Source organism: Acomys russatus, chromosome 24, assembly GCF_903995435.1.
Source record: "Acomys russatus chromosome 24, mAcoRus1.1, whole genome shotgun sequence".
Classification (NCBI taxonomy): Eukaryota; Metazoa; Chordata; class Mammalia; order Rodentia; family Muridae; genus Acomys; species Acomys russatus.
In genome coordinates, this window is record NC_067160.1 from 49,818,197 (window position 1) to 49,839,499 (window position 21,303).

General features: G+C 42.1%; 1 protein-coding gene across 1 annotated transcript in view; it reads right to left on the minus strand.

Moving 5' to 3' along the window:
- Positions 1 to 21,303, minus strand: part of Rpl12 (ribosomal protein L12) — a 1,083,577-nt gene that overhangs the window by 560,759 nt on the left and 501,515 nt on the right. The gene's annotated exons all lie outside the window — the stretch shown is intronic.

Below are 21,303 nucleotides of genomic sequence, written 5' to 3' on the forward strand. Positions count from 1 at the left end.
ACAGGGAGGCCTATATCTGTTTAAAAAAAAAAAAAAAAAAAAACTAAAATGATTTCCCTAACCTTGATAAGGAAACGACCAGGAGATGAGGAAAATCCACAAGGCTGTCAGGCTTTTAATTGGCAACCTATAGATGCACAAGATTTAAAAGGGTTTGGTTTTTTCGTTTTGTTTTGTTTTGTTTTGGGAGGCTTTTTTTTGTTTTTTGTTTGTTTGTTGTTGTTTGTTTTGTTTTTCAAGAGACAGGGTTTCTCTGTGTACCCTTGACTGTCCTAGGCTTGCTTTGTAGGCCAGGCTGGCCTCAAACTCACAAAGATCCACCTGCTGCTTTGTAGGCCAGGCTGGCCTCGAACTCACAGAGATCCACCTGCCTCTGCCTCCTGAGTGCTGGGATTAAAGGCGTGCGCCACCACTGCCCTTAAAAGGGTTTAAGGCACCAACAAGCAGTTATGCTTTACACTCACCATATGTCAAACAGATACTCAATAACTGGGCCACACAGAACTGCATAATTCCAAAAGACTTGAGAGATTTGATGACAGCCATCTTAGAGCTGGGTCCTCAGTTACATTGGCTGGCATGGTGGAAAGATGAGGCCTCCCTTATGGAGCAGCGCAATAGGGCTAGAGGCATCGATATTGTCGGGGATCAGTTGTTAGGTGAAGGCCCATATTCTGAATTAGAAGTACAGATTATCCTTGATGATGCTGTCTTAGAACAATGCCGAACAATGGCCATGAGTGCTTGGGACAAGGTTGAACAACAGGGACAAACAGAATCACTTACAAAAAAATAAATAAATAAATAACCCAAGGTTCAAATGAATCTTTTACTGACTTTTTACAGAGACTAACTAAAGCTGTGACTAGAACCATAGCAGACATAAATGCTAGAGAAATTCAACTTTCTTTTTCTTTTCTTTTCTTTCTTTCTTTTTTTTTTCAGACAGGGTTTCTCTGTGTAGTCCTGGCTGTCCTGGACTCACTTTGTTGACCAGGCTGGCCTCAAACTCACAGTGATCCACCTGCCTCTGCCTCCCGAGTGCTGGGATTAAAGGCGTGCACCACCACGCCCAATGGGCTTTTCAGTTTTTTTTTTTTTTTTTTTAGGTATTATTATATATTGCAGTGTTTTGCCTGAGTGTATACCTACACACCAGAAGAGGGCACCAGATCTCATTATAGATGGTTGTGAGCCATCATGTGGCCGCTGGGAATTGAACTCAGGACCTTTGGAGGAGCAGGCAGTTCTCTTAACCTCTGAACTATATCTCCAGCCTGAGACATTCTACTTTTATCTCTAGCTTTTGAGAATGCTAATGCTGAATGCAAAAAGGCTATTAGACCCTTGAGGCCAAGATCTGCAACTCTTGATAAATGGATTCAAACTACTGAAGACATAGGAAGAAATGCTCATGATTTAGTTATAGTTGGACAAAAAAACTATAGGACACACAAATGCAAGCAACATGCCTCCCATGTCAAAAATTTTTGTATGCTGATTGAGTTGAGGTGTCACTGCTCTGGCAGCCTGCTTATCCCTCTAAACATGAGCCACTTTCACAGAGGACAGGTGGCAGTCATGCCTGATGCAAAGAGACACAGAGGACTTACATGTGACAAAGTACATGTCAGCCTAGTTAGGTCCCAGAAATTCAAAGGCTACAATTCATATGCTTAAGAGGTGGAAGTGTTCATCCCCTATGGAGAGGAGTGAGACAAAAACACCTGCAACAAATGTAAAAACCTAGGTACAAGATGCCTAGGGTATACATAAGTTTATTTAAAGCTTAATGCCTTTTCTTTTGCTTAGGGCAACCGGCTTGTCTCTAAACTGGATGCTTTCTCTTGGGAAACAGTAGTGGTCGGGCCTATACATCAGGCACTTTAGAGCCTAGAGAAGGATGTTTAGAACTATACAATCTTGGTTTGATTTCAATTAGATAATGACTGTATGTTCTTTGGTAATGGTAATATTATACTTCCTCTTTGAAAGAGGTCAGAATGAAACAGACCTGGATGAAAGGGAGACTGCCAACTTAAGGCAGTCTATACGTACATGAATGCAAACCGCAGAACAAGCAGCTGACCTGCATTGCTAATCCCTTTACATGAGGATAGCTCTGAGACTGGCTGAGACATGAATGTCTGTGCACAGCCAATGTTTCTTGTTAGTTACAGAATGCCCGTGACATATTTTTGCATGCCGTTCTTTGTATGGCATGGCCGAAAACCAGCCTTGATTGTTCTGTGCATCCTGCACATCTCATACATTTATAGTTTTAGGACTGTGTAGTGCTTGTGAGAAATTATATGTTTTTAGAACAAAAGAGCCGGACACTAACACTGGATCAGACTTGACAGGATTCATTTCTCCCAGCATGCTGGATGCTGCCAGCCTGCATCCTTCATGTGCCAGCCACAAGTGCTTCAGTTGCTGTTCCTCATCATAACAGGACAGCTTTGAAGAAAGCTCCTGATTCCTATTGGTCCAGCATTTCAAACTGTTCCATACAGCAATTCTATTAAGCCTGGAATTTCTCAACATTTAGAGACTGGACCATAGATGTTATCCCTAGCTTGTTTAACCATTTTCCCAATTTTATTTGGGTCTCTACAAAGGTATTATTCATCCTAAATCAGCCAGGAAAAACCTTAAAAAGAGAGAAATGCCCCATATCCCCTAAGGGGAAGTTGGGTAAAGTTTTGGCTGTTTTCTTGGGCTATGTATGTTTATTTTCAGTGGGAGTTAGTAATGTTATTATTGGTCTTATTCAGAGAGAAAATAAGATTGGACTCAGGGATTTCTCTCTTTTCCTTTATCTTTCTTAAGTATGGAGGTAGGGGTTTAAAAGAAAGAAGGAGGCGCCAGGCGTTTTGGCACATGCCTTTAATCCCAGCACTCAGGAGGCAGAGGCAGGTGGATCGCTGTGAGTTCAAGGCCATCCTAAGTCTCCAAAGAGAGTCCAGGACAGCCAGGGCTACACAGAGAAACCTTGTCTTGAAAAACCTTTAAAAAAAAAAAAAAGAGGGGGCTGGAGAGATGGCTCAATGGTTAAGAGCGCCACCTGCTCTTCCAGAGGTCCTGAGTTCAATCCCAGCAACCACATGGTGGCTCACAACCATCTATAATGTGATCTAACACCCTCTTCTGCAGATAAAGCACTCATATGCAATAAATGAAATTCCCCCCCCCCCGCAAAAAAAAGAAAGAGGAAGCCGCTGTGGTGGTGCACGCCATGAATTCCAGCACTCGGGAGGCAGAGGCAGATAGATCGCTATGAGTTGGAGGCCAGCCTGGTCTACAAAGCACATCCAGGACATCCAAGGCTACACAGAGAGACCCTGTCTCGAAAAACCAAAAAAATAAATAAATAAATAAATAAATAAATAAATAAATAATAAAAAGAAAGAAAGAAAGAAAAAAGGAGAAACATAGAAATATATATATGAATGATAGGACAAAAAGTAGATTATTGAATCTACTCCTCAACTTAAGGCCTTAATTGTAACTCACAAAGAGGGTTATTTTTAATCCATTGTTATAGAATTTCATATACTGATGCAAAATAAATTTAATTTTGATGATAGGACAAAAAGTAGATTATTGAATCTATTCTCAACTTAAGGTCTCAATTGTTACTCACAAATTCATTGGTATAGAATTTCATATATTGATGCAAAATAAGTTTTATTTTGATACATTGGTGTAGAATTCAAATTTAAGATTATTCTTCACACACATATTTCGACCCTAATATGAGATATTGTACCCATACAACTTAGTTATGGCACAGGGTTTATTTCCAATACTTTGAAAATGCTATTGTAGGCTGTTTAGGATAATTAGCAATACAAGTTGATTTTTAGTTGATCAACTCAAGGTCATGTCAGATACTACTCTTTTTTTTTTTTTTTTTTAAGGTTTCTTTATTTTATGTATGAGTGCTCTATCTGCACTTATGCCTGCAGGCCAGAAGAGGCCATTAGATCACATTACAGATGGTTGTGAGCCACCACATGGTTGCTGGGAATTGAACTCAAGACCTCTCTCTGGAAGAGCAGACAGTGCTCTTAACCTTTGAGCCATCGCTCCAGCCCACTACTCTATTTTTATCATATACATCCTAGGTTTAACAGATAGATATGATTCGATAGATAAGGTAAAATAGTTAAATAAGGTCTTCAAAAACCTCAGAGTCCTACAGAATATGGCATTTAAAGATATTTTTAGAGGTTGGAGAGATGGCTCAGAGGTTAAGGGGACTGGCTGCTCTTCCAAAGGTCCTGAGTTCAATTCCCAACAACCACATTGTAGCTCACAACTATCTATAATGAGATCTGGTGCCCTCTTCAGGCCTTCAGGCACATATGCAAGCAGAATAATGCATAAATAATAAATCTTTTTAAAACGATGTATTTATTGTTTTAAGGATTCTTTGACAACAAGCAACACCCACCCTACTTCAAAGAAGGTGATGAGCATCGAGGAACCTCCTTATGGAGATGGCTTCAGATGTGGCAAACCAGCCACTGGGCAAAAATGTCCTCGTTTTCTGCCACAGACAGAATTCTGCCTAAAGTGGGCAAGCTGGACACAGGTGGACTTGACAGCCAAACTGCCAAGACAGGGTAGGCAAGTCCTCAATAGGCTCTGCTTCACAAATATGTCTGTCAGAGATATACTGGGCCCAAAGGCTGCAGATGATGTTCCAATGTGTTGAAAGGTTGGTTTTTTTGTTTGTTTGTTTGTTTGCTTGCTTTTTGGTTTTTCAAGACAGGGCTCCTCAAACTCTTGAGAGTGCTGGATTACAGGCGTGTGCCACCATGCCCAGCATCAGGTTTATTTTTACTAATACAATTTTGTATTGTATTTGTAATTCTTCATACATTCATCCAACATATTTTGAGTATACTCAGCCAACACACATAGCCCTAACTCCTTCCAGAACTACTCCCCACTCCTCTACTGCCTCCACCCAATTTCAATAGAGTATCCTTTTTAAAAAAGAGTTATTTTACCAAGAAGAGACTTGATACCCTATGAGCATATACAGGGGGAGGAAATCCCCCTCAGGAACAGTCATAGGGGAGGGGAATAAGGGGAAAATGAGAGGGGGGAAGAATGGGAGGATACAAAGGATGGAATAACCATTGAGATGTAACAAGAATAAATTAATTTTTAAAAGAGTTATTTATTTATTTATTATTACGTATACAGCTCTCTGGCTGAACATACACCTGCAGGCCAGAAGAGGGCACCAGATCTCATTCTGGATGGTTATGAGCCGCCATGTGGTTGCTGGGAATTGAACCCGGGACCTCTGGAAAAGCAGTCAGTGCTCTTAACCTCTGAGCCATCTCTCCAGCCCTGAGTGTCCTTTTTTTTTTTTTTTTTTTTTTTTTTTTTAATTGTTGCTTTTAAAATAACCCATCAAGTCCATTGTGTACTGTCCAATAGCTCATGGGTGTGGGGCTAGCCACTGCAGCTTGGTCGACTTGCTAGGGATCCTTAAAGAAAGCAGAATCTAAACTGGGCGAGGTGGTGCACACTTATAATCCCAGCACTTGGGATGCAGAGGCAGGTGAATCGATGTGAGTTCGAGGCCAGCCTGGTCTACAAAAAGGGTTGAAGACAGCCAAGGCCACACCGAGAAACCCTGTCTAAAAAACAAAAAAGAAAGAAAACGGAATCTCCCTCCCCAGACACATCAACTATCAACAGTTTCTCAGCTGGGAGTTGGTGTTCTGAACCCCTGCTCCCCTTGTGAGCATGTTACAACTGACTCATCTCCCCAGCACCCAATCAGACTTTTAAAATAAGCTACTATGGCCCAAAAGAGCTGAGAACAACAGACAGGTGGGTGCCAGCTTCCTCGGTGCCTGGCTATGCCAATTCAACGGCACCAGTATAAGGGTGAGCGCAAAGACCAGTGGAGGAAAAGAAAGGCAGGAGCTGCCCATCACACTCACGAACACTTGACACGTGGCACAGGTAACCGCAGAGTGGCAGGGAGAGGACAGAATCCTCACGCCAGTGTTCAATAACTGGAGCAAATACCTGAGATAATCAACTTGAAAAGAGGGAAGGTTTAGGGCTGGGGATACAGCTCAGTGGTAGAGCAGCTGCCTAACATGCACTACACCCCAGGTTCAATCCCCAGCACTGGTTTAGCGGATTCTAAGCCATGGTCATTTGGATTTGTTGCTCTAGGTGGCATACTGTGACTGTGGCATATATAAGGACACAACTGCCACCCTTGTGGCTAAGATGATGAAGGGGAACTGGAGCACCACAAAATTTTGCAAGGGTATGTCCACTAATGACCTAAGGACTTCCCATCAGGCCTCACCTCTCAAAAGTCCCAACACGCTGGGTTCAGTGATGCTCGCCTGTAATCCCAGCACTTGCGGAAGCAGAGGCAGGCAAATCTCTGTGAGTTCGAGGCCAGCCTGGTCTATAAAAGTGACTCAGGTTACAGATTTGGAAACCAGGACCCATTCTCTACCAGTTACTAGCTGTGTGAACCTCTTGAAGTCCTTTCTTCTCTGTATGTTTGAATTTGCACATTGGTAGGAGAGAGAGAGAGAGATACTATTTCCCTCTAAGGGATATAAGAAAATGCTTGCAGAATGTTTAAATAGCAGTAGGTAAATGCTCACTAAATAAATAAACACACATGTGTGCTCAGATACATATACAGACAAGATAAAGGCAAGACTAAATAGTTTGTATCTCTCTCAAAGACAAGAAGACAGCTTCCAGAAGAAAGCTGCAGCTGGGGTTACCCCTTTGAGCAGCTGGAAGGTAGTGTCACTCTTCTACTCTGAAAACATAGTTTTTTTTTTTTTTTTTTAAGAGCATTCAGACAAATGTCGTGGCTGTTAAAAACATCTAGGCCAGAGGGTATCGCATTAGTATGCTGTTACTTATGAAATGATAGTGCTAAGGCTGCCGCCATCTGCTTACTAAGATGGTTCTTAAAACATTTCAAAAACCTGATTAAAGCATAATGCTCCATTTCATTCCCTCCACAACATGTTTCGTTTGCAAATTAGAGCCTCTCTGATTTAATTTGCTTTCTGCTGACACCCATGTGAGACACAACGGACCAAGCAGGCACAGCCAGGATGTAGGCTCTAGGCTCCAGCCTGTGGGTACCACCACTGAGCCCTGGTGCAGAAGATGGGCATGACCAGGCTTCTGTGCTGCCCTGCGGGAACACCCCTGAGGGTCGCACCAGGAGCTGGCACAGGTTCTTTTCCTATAGAGCCTGAGACCCAACTGAATGCTGGGTACCCAGAGGATAGACTGAGGGTGGGGCCAGTTTCCAACATGTTTGCCTAGCTTCTTTAAGAATCTTTTTTTTTTTTTTTTTTTTTTTGGTTTTTCGAGACAGGGTTTCTCTGTGTAGCCTTGGCCATCCTGGACTCACTTTGTAGACCAGGCTGGCCTCGAACTCACAGCGATCCGCCTGCCTCTGCCTCCTGAGTGCTGAGATTAAAGGCGTGCACCACCATACCTAGAGAAAAAAAATTTTTAAATACTCTTTTTTTGTTGTTTGTTTGGTTTCTGGTTTTTGGTTTTTCGAGACAGGGTTTCTCTGTGTAGCCTTGGCTGTCCTACACTAGCTTTGTAGACCAGGTTGGCCTTGAAGTCACAGCAATCCACCTGCCTCTGCCTCCAAGTCCTGGGATTAAAGAGGGAAAAAAAAAGACTCTTCTATTAGGACTCCTGTGAGATGGCTGAGTAGCCTGATGACATGAGTTCGATTCCCGGGACCTGGACCCACGCCTCAGAAAGAGAGACCTGAACTCTACATGTTGTTTTCTGACCGCCGTGCACTATGGTATATGTGATTCTCCATCAACAATTAAATAAATAAAATAAACGAAAAGAAAAGAATCTTATGTCTTTCCGCTCTTGAAAAACAAGGAAAACTGGCAAGCTGGGCTGTCGTCATGGCAACCAAAGGCTTCCCTTTGAAAGGCCATGTGCTTCGCGTTTGTTGGAATCTCCAGCAAATTCCATGAATCTGTGCGTGAGCGCTGAGAGTATTCATGGAGCTGGGAACTTTTACCTGCTTAGCTCAGGGTTCCAGTCAGGAAACTAACTGGCTCCCTCCAGCTGGGTAATTAAGGAGCATTCAGTCATGCGCTTATTTACAGAGATTTAGGAAGGGCTTAGGAAAAGTAAAGGGCTAATCAACTACACAGCAGCCCACAACTACTAACTCGGAAGTACAACAGGCAGGGGACCTGGAAGTCTGAAGGGAAACAGGGAGGGGGGAAGAGGGAGGGCCACTGTCCAAGCCGAGGCAAAGATGCAGCCAGTCCGTGTCAGGCACAGGAGTTCAGGACAGTCAAAGCTACACAGATGATCAAAGAGAGACTGCATGGCCCCGTTGTCCTTCAAAGGTAGGGAGACAAAAAACACAGAGAACAAAGGCTTGACTGAGAACGCATAGCTTTGTGTGAACCTTAAACCCCTGCACCCTCCACGCTTAACCCAAAACTGTCTCTCCTGCGCATTGCTTGGTTCACCCCTCCGACTTGGTCACTGGTAGCTCCGGGGACGCAGTGGCAGAGGTTCGACCTCCAAAGCAACAGAGACTGCAAGCTTGCAGACTGGAGTGCCCAGTTGACGGTGGCATTAGTAATAGCTGTGGCAATGACCTGATTGCCATGTGGCTTGGCTACATCAGTACAAAGCTTGAATCCCAGCTTTCCCAAGGACTATGTGACCTACTCAACACCCATTAAGTATAGCCTTCTCCTGGCGACGCCCATCTTGTTCCATGCAACTCAGAACTCCCACCATACATATGTATGTACACAAACTCCATCCCCAGGACCTGGGAACACAGAGGACCAGTGGCAGTTGCCTCACAGCCTGCCATCTGTCCAGGCTCTCTTGATCACTGTTGAGGTGTGGATATGAATTATACGCTAAAGACATACGTGATCACTAATTCAATGCTCAGAGGGAAGGGTTGACCCAACCAGTGGCAGAGTCACAGTCTGATGGAAACCATGAGACCTGGTAGAAACTGGGAGAAGTGGTCCAGTTGGAGGATGTAGGCCAACAAAGTAACCTAGCCAACTGCTACCCCATCCCACACTGCAGAGATGTCATCTACTACAGAGTCAGTGGGAAGCTAATAATCCATGCTCAAGAGTGTAACGTACAAAATTAATGACTTTTTAAAAAAATGTGTGAATGTACATATATAATGGGACTTTTTTTTTTGGACCCTCAGCTCCTGAAAATGACACAGAGGCTTTTTATTAATATGAAAGCTTGGCCTTAGTTTAGGCTTTATAAGAACTAGCTCTTATAACTTTAAGTGACCCATTTATATTAACCTACATTCTGCCATGTGGCTCGTGACTCTCCTCAGTACCTCAGTTCACCTCTGGCTGGTGAATACCCCCACCTCACATTCTTTCCCAGGGCTCCTTTCTTTGCCTGAATGTCCCACCTAGTCTCTCCTGCCTCAGCTATTGGCCAGTCATCACTGTATTAAACCAATCAGAAGGTGTTGGAGTGTTTACACAATTTGATATAGCCATAAGAATAACAGTACCAGCCTGGTGTGGTGGCACACACCTTTAATCCCAGCACTCCGGAGGCAGAGGCAGGTGGATTGATGTGAGTCTGGGGCCCAGTCTGGTCTATAAAGTAAGTCTAGGTCAGCCAATGCTACACAGAGAAACCCTGTCTAGGGAAAAAAAATACACACACACACACACACACACACACACACACACACACACACACGCACACTACCAAAGTCCAGCCTGTAATCAGATCTCTGCCTGTACAGAAATCAGTACTTGACCCCTTTAATCCCAGCACTTGGGAGGCAGAGGCAGGCGAATCGCTGTGAGTTCAAAGCCATCCTGGTCTACAAAGCAAGTACAGGACGGCCAAGATAACATAGAGAAACCCTGTTTCGAAAAACCAAAAAAAACAAAAACAAACAAAAAAAAAAACCAGAAATCAGCACTTGAATAATACAAAGACAGCCTCTACACGGTTCATAAAAAGACCACCCCAACGTGTGTGTGTGTGTGTGTGTGTGTGTGTGTGTGCGTGTGTGTGCTCGTACACATATGTGTGGTGTCAGGAGAGGTTGTCAGATCCACTGGAGCTGGAGTTACAGGCAGCTGTGAGCCTTTTAATGTCGTTGGCTGGTGGCTTGGAGCACTTACTGCTCTTACAGAAGACCAGAGTTCAGGTCCCAGCAGTGGTGTCAGGCAGCTCACAACACCCTGCAGGTCCACTTCCAGATGCCTCCGGCTTCTGAGGGCACCTGCATTCACACACACACATCCCCGCACATGGATACACACAGAGACACGTGGCTAAAAGCAGATTTTTTATTAAAAAAAAAAATCTTAAAAAGAAAGAAAGCTTTGAGATGACAAATGGGTTTAACATCACAGACACCCAAACAAACGGTCCTTATGCTTTTATCTTTTATCTCTGTGTGACTGTGTCTAAGCACAGGTGTGTGTTCTTGTATGGAGGGGGAGGGGTGTTGTGCAAGTACTGTGTACAAAAGTCAACTTCAAGTGTCATTCTCAGGTGCCATTTACCTTGTGTTGTGTTTTGTTTTGTGTATACTCAATTTTATTTTCTTTTTCTTTTTTTGGTTTTGTTTTGGTTTTTGGTTTTGTTTTGTTTCGGGTTTTTTTGGTTTTTCGAGACAGGCTTTCTCTGTGTAGCCTTGGCTGTCCTGGACTCCCACTGTAGACCAAGCTGGCCTCGAACTCACAGTGATCCATCTGCCTCTGCCTCCCGAGTGCTGGGATTAAAGGCATGCGCCACCACTGCCTGAATCAGTTTTCTTAATAATTATATTTTATTATGAACTCATTAACCCAAACAATAGGAAAAGGAGATTAAAGAACACAATAATGAAACCTTAAGAATATCAGTTCCTAGGAACGATTCTCCCGGAGTAGTCAGCAGGACCTCAGAAAAACCCACAATTCAACCAAGGTAGCTGCTGGAACCTGGAACAGCAGCCGAGGCCAAGAGCCAAGGCCAGAGCCCAAAGCCTTGAAGCTTTCCCTGGAGCAGTTCTCTGCAGGAGTGTCTCTCCAAGTGTTGATGAAGAGCCAAAACAATCCCAAGTCCTCTCCAAAGCTTCCTGTTTTGATATGTGTATATATACATATCCTCTCAGAGTCTCTATTAGGATGTTTTCAGCTGCCGACATCCAAGCTCCCCCACCAAGTGGTTCAATTCTAAATGGAAGAACATCCTGCTCTCTCACAAGTCTGTTCCCCATCCCACACTTGGGATCAACACAAAAACGTGTTTATCTCTCCTACAGTTTTGTGTGTTTTGTCTTGGGCAGCCTCTTCACTTGGCCACCCCCTCAACACTGGAATTGCAAGCATACATTACCATGCCTGGCTTTTTCCACGGTGTCTGGGCATCAACTCAGGTCCTCATGCTTGCATGACAAATCCTTTACCCAGTGTGATGATCAGTTCAATCATCAACTCGACACAATCTAGAATCAGTCACCAAAGAAGACAGTGTCAATGAGAGATTGCCTAGATCAGATTGACTTATGTGTCTATTTATGGGGAACAGTCTCGAGTATATTGATCGATACCATGAGACCCAGCCCACTGTGGGTGACACCATTCCCTAGGGCAAGCGCCCCAAAATGTGTAAGAGTAGAGGAAAAGAGCTGAGCACAAGCAACTAAGTAAGCAGGTGACAAGCATGCAATCCTTTCTCTCTACTCTCCACTGGATGTGCTGTGGCTAGCTGCTGAATTAAGTTCCAATTGCTTTGCCTTCCACAAAATAATGGAGTATAGCTGGGCGTGGTGGCGCACGGCTTTAATCCCAGCGCTCACTGTGAGTTCGAGGCCAGCCTGGTCTACAAAGTGAGTCCAGGACAGCCAAGGCTACACAGAGAAACCCTGTCTCGAAAAACCAATAAATAAATAAATAAATGAAAATAAAAATAAATAATAATAATAATAATAATAATAATAATAATAATAGCAGCCCACTTGGAAATGTGGGCTAAAATGAACACTTCTTGCCTTGAGTTGATTTTTGTCAGGGTATTTTATCACAGCAACAGAGGTAAAACTGGAGCATGGGGCAACATTTATGTGGTAGAATTTCAGAGTTGCCGTGGACCAGTGACTGTTCGGTCTTCCCGCACCTTTCTCTTCTTTGTTTGTTTGTTTGTTTGTTTGTTTTTCCAGGCAGGGTTTCTCTGTGTAATAGCTCTGGCTGTCCTGGAACTCTCTCTGTAGACCAGGCTGAACGCACAGAGCTCCTCCTACCTCTGCCTCCCAAGGGCTGTGATTACAGGTGTGCGCCACTGCGCCCAGCTTCTCCTCCTGTTCTAACAAACACGTTTGTGGGGATTACCTCATTCCTGTCTCACCACTGTGTGTGGGACTTTGGAGCAGCGGAGGGAGGAGGTGGACATCTTGCCTTTTTCATTGGCACATGTTGGGATTCTGTGGATCAAGAGAACCCAGACCTGAGCCTTCCAAAGCTTTAGAGTCTGAGACTTTGGAGAGTTATAGGATCAGGGTAATCCTATAACTGTTTCATGTGGATAAGAGAAACAGCAATCCCCGCTTCATAATGAGAGAGCTAGAGACTCAGAAGAGCCTTTGTTTTTTGGTTGTATTTTGTTTTGTTTTTAAGATTAATTTTATTATGTATAAAGTATTCTGCCTGCCTGTGTTGTGTGAGCCTGCAGGCCAGAAGATGACAACAGATCTCATTACGGATGGTTGTGAGCCACCATGTGGTTGCTGGAAATTGAACTCAGCACCTTGGGAAGAACTGCCAGTGTTCTTAACCTCTGAGCCATCTCTCCAGCCCGAGGCTGTTTATTTTAACAACCTTGCACAAAGCATCAGCCTAGAGAAAGAGCAAAGGTGGCCAAGTGTGCCAATTTGATGACATTCCTAGTGGCATTTCTCTGCCTACACTGCCCTAAATTCCTCATTGGCTGAGGTCTTTAAAGAGATACAGCCTTCCAAATGTCTAGTACTGACCCCTCTCCAGACTCCCCTTCCTATAGATTCAGGGTGAAAAGCCTTATCTAATGTATATCCTGTTGGGCGAGTGAGGTTCCCTCCTTTTCTGATATGTGGACTCAGTCATGTAGCAGAGTGCAACCCCAGCATGAATATATATATATATTTGTAACTCAGCTACTCAACTGTAACTCAGCTTGCCTAATTTACATGAAGGCCTGGGTTCCATCCCCAGCACAGCATAGAAGAGATACAGTGATGAATACCCATAATCCCAGCTCTCAGGACACAGAGGCAAGAGAACTAAATTCAAGGTCATTTCCCTCTATGTAGCACATTTGAAGCCAGCCTGGGCTACCTAACACCTTGTCCACAAATAATTGAGTGAACACATTATTGTCACCCACCACATTGGGGTTGCTTAACAATAGGTGCCTGATAGATTTGCTTTTTGTCTTTGTGGTCCCTTCATGCTGGAACTGCTCCAGGCTGGTCCTTGATGACCAAAGACTCATTGAGGCTATCAGCTAAACAGAGTAGACTTCCTTAAGTTTAAAACACTGTTTGGAACACACTCCAAACCTCCCTAGAAGATGGTTATAATTTTTTTTTTTCTGAGACATGGTTTCTCTGAATAGCCCTGGCTATTCGACATGTCACATGTCGAATGAGATGAAGTTATAGTGCACTATATATTACAAAATAATATGTGTGCATATTTATTACCCATAGATATCTTTTTTACTTAATATTTAATGAGATGATAAACTCTTTGTAAATATAGGTAGTTAGGAAATATGGATGGGTTTGGGATCATATGTTAGGTTTTGTTTCTTTTGGGGTTTTTGTTTTGTTTTGTTTTGTTTTGTTGAGACAAGGTTTTTCTGTGTAGTCCTGGCTGTCCTGGACCCTCTCTGTAGACCAGGCTGGCCTCGAACTCACATCGATCCGCCTGCCTCTGCCTCCCGAGTGCTGGGATTAAAGGCGTGTGCCACCACCGCCCAGCTTGCATCTCTGTCTCTTAAAGTCTGTCTTTAAAATATCTTTTAATAAACTACTCTGGGGCCAGTGAGATGATTCTTCAGATACAGCTACCAAAACTGGTGCCCTGAGTTCAATCTCTGGGACCCACAAGGCAGAAGGAGAGAGAGAACCAGCTCTCATAAATTGACCTCTGACCTCCACTCCCACTCCATGACACATGCACTCATACATATACAATGTATAATGTAATGTTAAGCAAAAAACAAAACAAACAAAAACATCTTTTGAGTCTGATTCAAGGATAAGTGTTCCAGCCCCCCACCCCTACCTCACCTTTATTTTATTTTATTTTATTTTAACCCAGTTAAGGCACATGACCTCCAGCAATGCCTCCAGGAATTTCCACATGGAATATTAGGTCAAATAAATACTCTGTTCAGGGAGCAGGTGTGGCTCCTTGAACTTGAGGAAGTTATCCTGTCCTCTCTGCTGGAAGAGATGAGTCAGACTTAGCCCAAACCATCTTAGTCATCTCACGATGAGCCGACAGCACTGGATCAGGCACAGACCTGTAACCAACTTCTTGTCATAAGTAAACAGACGTGAATAAACACATACAGGTCGCTGTGGAGAATTCAGAGAAAGCATTGTTGAGTGTCAAGTTGAATATACTCCTTAAGTGATTCACCACTTTAATTTTCTTCCCGGCTCCAAGCCGGAAAGCCCAGGCATCATTAAACACACATAATATGACAAGGACGAAGGCAGGCAAAGCAAAAAGACTGAGGAGCGAGTCTGGCTTTCATATGACACCAAGTGACTGCCCCAGTTCTATTGTTTTTAAATTATCTATAGGCCGGGCTAGCCATCAATTAAGACACAGACACTTGTTATATTTTAAAATAGCCTTAGATAACCTGGGGCAGGGCAGACATTAATCCTCTAAACTACTTCCCATAGTGGGGCAGGCATGGGATCCTTGCCTCAATCCCATGTCATCTGCTTCTACTGATTTCCATCAAGCTACCTCCCATCCATAATCCCAAACACTCGTTAATGTTTTTTATCTGGGCCGAATTCTCCATCCACGTCGGCCATGTGCTTCTCCTCCATCTAACCCATGGCAGCCTTCTTCTTTTCCCTTCAGGTCTCTCTCCTTCTTCTTCATGGCCCTCCTTTTTTCTTTTTCCCAGGATTCCTCTCTCTCCCTCCCCAAGCCCCACCTATCTCCTTGCCCTGCCCAGGTGGGATGGCTTTTTATTAACCAAAGGTGGGTCACAGGGACAGCAAGCAGTAATTAGCATCAAAATACATCAGACCATCCCCTAACATTTCCCTTTTTCTGTTTAAATAAAAAAGGCCATTAAAAAATAATACAGTAAGTACAATTATGAAAAACTATAAAAACCAATAGGTAAGACTTACGCATATAATGTCTAATCAAAAGGCATTTGGCAACCTTGTAGAAAATATCTATTTTATCTTGGTGAGTTTAAAGTTTTGAACTGAATCAATATCTATTAAAGTTTATATCTATCAACCTATAAGTATTTATCTATACATAAAATTATTTTTTTAACTATTGAACAACTAAGTTTAATTTTAAAACTATCTGGTCTTTAACCTCATCAGAGACTTGAGAAGGAATAAATGTAGTTACCTGAGTATACAGGAAGTGTAGGTTAGTAGCTTCTAAAATGAAAAAATGACAGACACAGTTTACTGTCTGAACAGACACCCAAAACTCTCTAACACATTGGAGCATCATCTTCAGTCTTCTGGCCCAGTACATCTGACAGATATGTTTGTGAAGCAGGACCTACTGAGGACTTGGCAGAGTTTGGCCGTTAACTCTGTCAGTATCCAACCTTGCCCATTTTAGACAGAATTTTGTCTGTAGGAGAAGTGGACATTTTTGTCCCATGGCTGTTTTGTCACACTTAAAGCCATTTCTACAGAAAAGTTCTTTAATGTTTATCATTTTTTTTTTTTTGTGCTAGGCTGGGTACTACCAGGAGTTAACCTGTCTTATTGTCAAAGAATCTTTAAAAAATAAAGACATTTTTTTAATGTCATATTTCGTAGGTCTTTGAGGTTTTTGAAGACTTATCTATTTTTACCATATCCATCTATAGAATCATATCTGCTAAACCTAGTATGTATATTTTTATATTTGACATGACTATGAATAGATCAACAATTGACTTGTATTATTTAATTATCTTAAGTAGCCTATAATAGCAACCATGTATGAATTGAGTTGTGTATGTACAATACCTCATATTAGAGTAGAAATATAATGTGTGAAGATACTACTAAATTTGAATTTTATTTTAATGTATCAAAATTAAACTTATTTTGTATCAATATACAAAAGTTCATATCAATGAGTTAAAATTAACTTTATTTGTGAGTAACAATTAAGATCTTAAATCGAGAGCCGGGCGTGGTGGCGCACGCCTTTAATCCCAGCACTCGGGAGGCAGAGGCAGGCGGATCATTGTGAGTTCGAGGCCAGCCTGGTCTACAAAGTGAGTCCAGGACAGCCAAGGCTACACAGAGAGACCCTGTCTCAAAAAACCAAAAAAAAAAAAAGACCTTAAATCGAAAAGTAGATTCAATAATCTACTTTCTGTCCTATCATCTTTACATATCGCTCTATATTTTTTACAACCCCTATCTCTATATTATTTTTAATGATAATATATATCCATAGCCCAAGAAAGCAACCAAAAACCTACCCAACACCCCTCCCCCCCCCCCGCCCGAAGTTTTTTAAAATATGATTTGGGGCAGAGAATACCTGTAGGGGGCCCAAATTAAAAAAGGTTAAACAAGCTGGGAACAGTATTTGTGGTCCAGTCTCTAATGTTGAGAAATACTAGGCTTAATATTAGTTTTGTGTGGGACAGTTTGAAATGTTGGACCAATTTGGATCAGGAAGTGTTTTTAAGTTGTTTTTGTTTGTTTGTTTTTTGATGAAGAACAGCAACCAAAGCTCTTGGGGCTGGAACAGGAAGGACATAGAGGTCAGTGTCTCAGCATGTTGGAGAAATGAATCCTGTCAGGTTTGATCTAGCATTAGTGTCTGGTTCTTTTATTTTGAAAATATATAATTTCTTTTCTTTCTTTCTTTTTTTTTTTTTGGTTTTTCGAGACAAAGTTTCTCTGTGTAACACCTATAGCTGTCCTGGAACTCCCTCTGGAGTTCCCTGGAACTTGAGACCGGGCTGGGCTCAAACTCATGGAGATCTGCCTGCCTCTGCCCAGCTATAATTTTTTTTTCTGGCTATAATTTTTTACAAGCATTATATAGTCCTAAAACTATGAATGAGAGCCGGGCGTGGTGGCGCACGCCTTTAATCCCAGCACTCGGGAGGCAGAGGCAGGAGGATCGCTGTGAGTTCGAGGCCAGCCGGGTCTACAAAGTGAGTCCAGGATGGCCAAGGCTACACAGAGAAACCCTGTCTCGAAAAAACCAAAAATAAAATAAAATAAAATAAAATAAAATAAAACTATGAATGAATCACCAGGCGGTGGTGGTGCACGCCTTTAATCCCAGCACTCGGGAGGCAGAGGCAGGAGGATCTCTGTGAGTTCGAGGCCAGCCTGGTCTACAAAGTAAGTCCAGGACAGCCAAGGCTACACAGAGAAACCCTGTCTTGGAAAAACAAAAACAAAAACAACAAAACAAAAAACTATGAATGTATTAGGTGTCTAGGTTGTATAGATTAATTAAGGCTAGTTTTTTGTTCTTTGTATGAGCAGAAGAAAAACATCTGTAAATCTTTATTCATCTCTCAGCCAGTCTTAGAGTTATTTTTACATAGTGGGATTAGTAATATAAGTTAACTGTTTGTTTTGTAGTTTGAATTTATATAGACATAGACTACTTAAGTTAGTAGTCTCTCTTTTATCTAAGTCTGTTTTACTTTGACCTCTTTTTTAAAAAAATATTTTATTTAACTTTAATCTATGCACATTGGTGTGAGGGTATCAGATCTTGGAGTTACAGACAGTTGTGAGCTGCCATGTGGGTGCTGGGAATTGAACCTGGGTCCTTCGGAAGAGCAGGCAGTGCTCTTAACCACTGAGCCACCTCTCCAGCCCCCACCTTGACCTCTTTTACAGATGAAATATAACATCACCATTAACAATGAACATTCAAGTATCATCATATTGAAGTCAAAACAAGATTGTATAGTTTTAAATGTTTTTTGTTTTTTGTTTTAGGCTCTATGGCACCTAATGTATAGGCTAGGCCGCAATCTTTTTTCCGAGAAAATATTTTCCATTTTAGAAACAAGTTGGTTATCCTGAGCAGAAGAAAAAAGGCATTAAGTTTTAAATAAACATCAGATAGATTTTTATTTTATTTTAGGGTTTATGTATATCGTAAGTATCTTGTACTGGCTTTTTATATTTGTTGTGGGTGTTTTTTCTCTCACCACTTTTCAAGTTGGGAGCCACTCAGTTTTATGTCTGTCTCTGTTTAACCTTGGTTTTTATTTTGACCAACAAAACATATTTTTTAGGCCGATTTGCCCTTTAGTACCATATGCCTCGTGGAAGTTTCACTTTTAAGGAGATTGGCTGACCTCTTTAGAGCATTTTTATCATTTTTTTATATAAACCTAAGATTGATATGTATTTATCTTTTAGATCAGTAAGCACATATAATTTATTGTTAAGAAAAAGGAATATATTAAAAAAACTTGTGAGTTTAAATCTTAATCAGTCTCTTGTAAGTAATTTATCTTATCAGGAGGGAGTCAAGACCCTGGAGATCAGGTTGGAATTCAGGAGTTTTTGTAACTCCTCGCTTTTGTCTCTATGGTATTGGGATAAAGGGCTGGTGCCACCACCGCCCTTTTTAACTATTTCATTTCAATTTAGTCCAAATATTTAGAAATCTCAGTTGAAAAATCAAAGAAAGAAACCAGAAAAGTCTAAGCCTTGGGTCATTTGTGTCACTTTAGGCTTTAGTTAATGAAATCCTGTGCATCATTCGTTGGGATTTAGTTATTGCTATCTCTCTTTTTCAGAAAGCCCTGACAAACACCTTGTAGCTAAGGAGCTTAGAATTCCAGCTTCTATCGACTTTATGGAGAAGAGTTCAGTTTTTTCTTTCTTTCTAGTTGTTAGTATCTTAGTTAGTCTCACATTTCTCTACTCTTTGTCTTTCTCTCTGAACTTTTTTAGAGAGGGTAAAGAGAAATGTGACTATGACTAAGCATATTGTAAACCAAACCATAAACACCAAAACAAAGCCAAAAAAGATGTAGAAGCCTTTTGTCATGGCGCCTTGGAGAGGAGCCATAGTAGTTTTTATTTTATTATTATTTTAGGCAGTTAACTTTATTCCTCGGGCTAGTTTAGAAGACTGTCAGTCTCTTAGGTCCGCTTCTCCAACTGGCCATGTGTATGTAGCCATCTTTGCTCTGGCCCATGGATGCTCTCTGGGAGCTATTTTCTCCTTTCAGACTATGACAAAATATGACTCTTAAGAGTGTGGATACCTACCTACCACGTTAGGTGCCACTCATTGTTTTTAAATTATTTATATTATCTGTAGGCCTGGCTAGGAATCAGTTAAGACACAGACACATATCATTTTAAAATAGGCTTAATTAACCTGGGGTCAGGACAGGTATCAATCCTCTAAACTACTTCCCATAGTGGGGCAGGCATGGGATCCCTGCCTCAATCCCATGTCATTTGTTTTCAATAACTTCTATCAAGCTACCTCCCATCCATAATCTCAAATACTTGCTAATGTTCTTCATCTGGACCAGATTCTCCATCCATGTCGGCCATGTGCTTCTCCTCCATCTAACCCATGGTGGCCTTCTTCTCCTCTCTTTAGGGTCTCTCTTTTTTTTTTTTTTTTTTTTTTTTCTTAAGATTCCTCTCTCTCTCCTACCTATCTCTTCTGTCCTGCCTAGGTGGGATACCTTTTTATTAATCAAAAGGTGGGTCACAGAGACAACAAACAGTAATTAACATCAAAACAGTTCTCTTTTTTTTTTTAAGATTTATTTACTTATTTTATGCATATGAGTGCAGTTTTCATGGACAGCAGAAGATGGCATCAGATCCCATGACAGATGGCTGTGAGCCACCATGGGGTTGCTGGGAATTGAACTCGGGACCTCTGGAAGAACAGGTAGTGTTCTTAACCATTGAGCCATCTCTCCAGCCTAATCAAAACGGTTCTTAACTGCTTAACTGTCTGACAGGTTGGGGTTTGGTTTTTTCTTTTTTTTTTTTTTTTTGGTTTTTGTTTTTTCGAGACAGGGTTTCTCTGTGTAGCCTTGGCTATCCTGAACTAGCCCTGTAGACCAGGCTGGCCTCCAACTCATAAAGATCTGCCTGCCTCTGCCTCCGGAGTGCTGGGCTTAAAGGCGTGCGGCTTTGGGTTGGGTTTTTATTTTGTTTTGTTTCTGAGACAAGACCTCACGGTGGAGTTCAGGTTGACCTGGAACAACCTATGTAGCCCAACTTGGCTTCACGTTCAAGCGGCTCCTCCGAACCATCTCTCCAGTCCAACTTCTTCATATGTTTATTTGTATGTGTGTCCATGCCTGTGTGGACATACAGGCATATGGGTGGTTGTGGAGGTCAAAGGTTAACCCCTACTGTCATTCTCAGGGATGCCATCCTCTCCTTTCAGTCAGGTCCCTCACTGTTCTAACGCTCACTGATCCCTGCCTCCACAGCACTGGGATTAGACTCCTGCCACCACACCCTGCTATTTTGACGTGGCTCTGGGGACTGAATTCAAGTCTTCATGTTGCAAGCAAATGCTTCACCACTGAGCTTTTCCCTCAACCCCCACATCACTCCCTCCCCCCTCAACAAGATGGTCTGCATCTGTTCCCAGTTCTGTGTTTCAGTATTTGTTTCCTTTGATTTTGTTTCCCAGAATTTCTTTTATGGTTTTTTTGTTTGTTTGTTTTCTTAATGTGTGTGAGCGGTTTCCCTGCATACATGTCTGTATACTGCTTGCCTGCCTAATGCCAGTAGGAGGCAGAAGAGAGTGACAAGATACTCTGGAATTGGAGTTACTGAGGTGCTGAGCCACCATGTAGGTGCTGGAAATTGAACCCAGGTCCACTGGAAGAACAGACAGTGCTCTTAGCCTCTGAGCCATTTCTCCAGTTCTCCCCAGAACCATTTTTTTTTTTTTTTTTTTTAAATAACTCTCTTGGAAAGTCCCAGCCTCCTCTTTGAATGCTCCTGAGTTCCTGAGGCCAAGAAGCAGGCCCGCACAGCTGGAAAGTGGA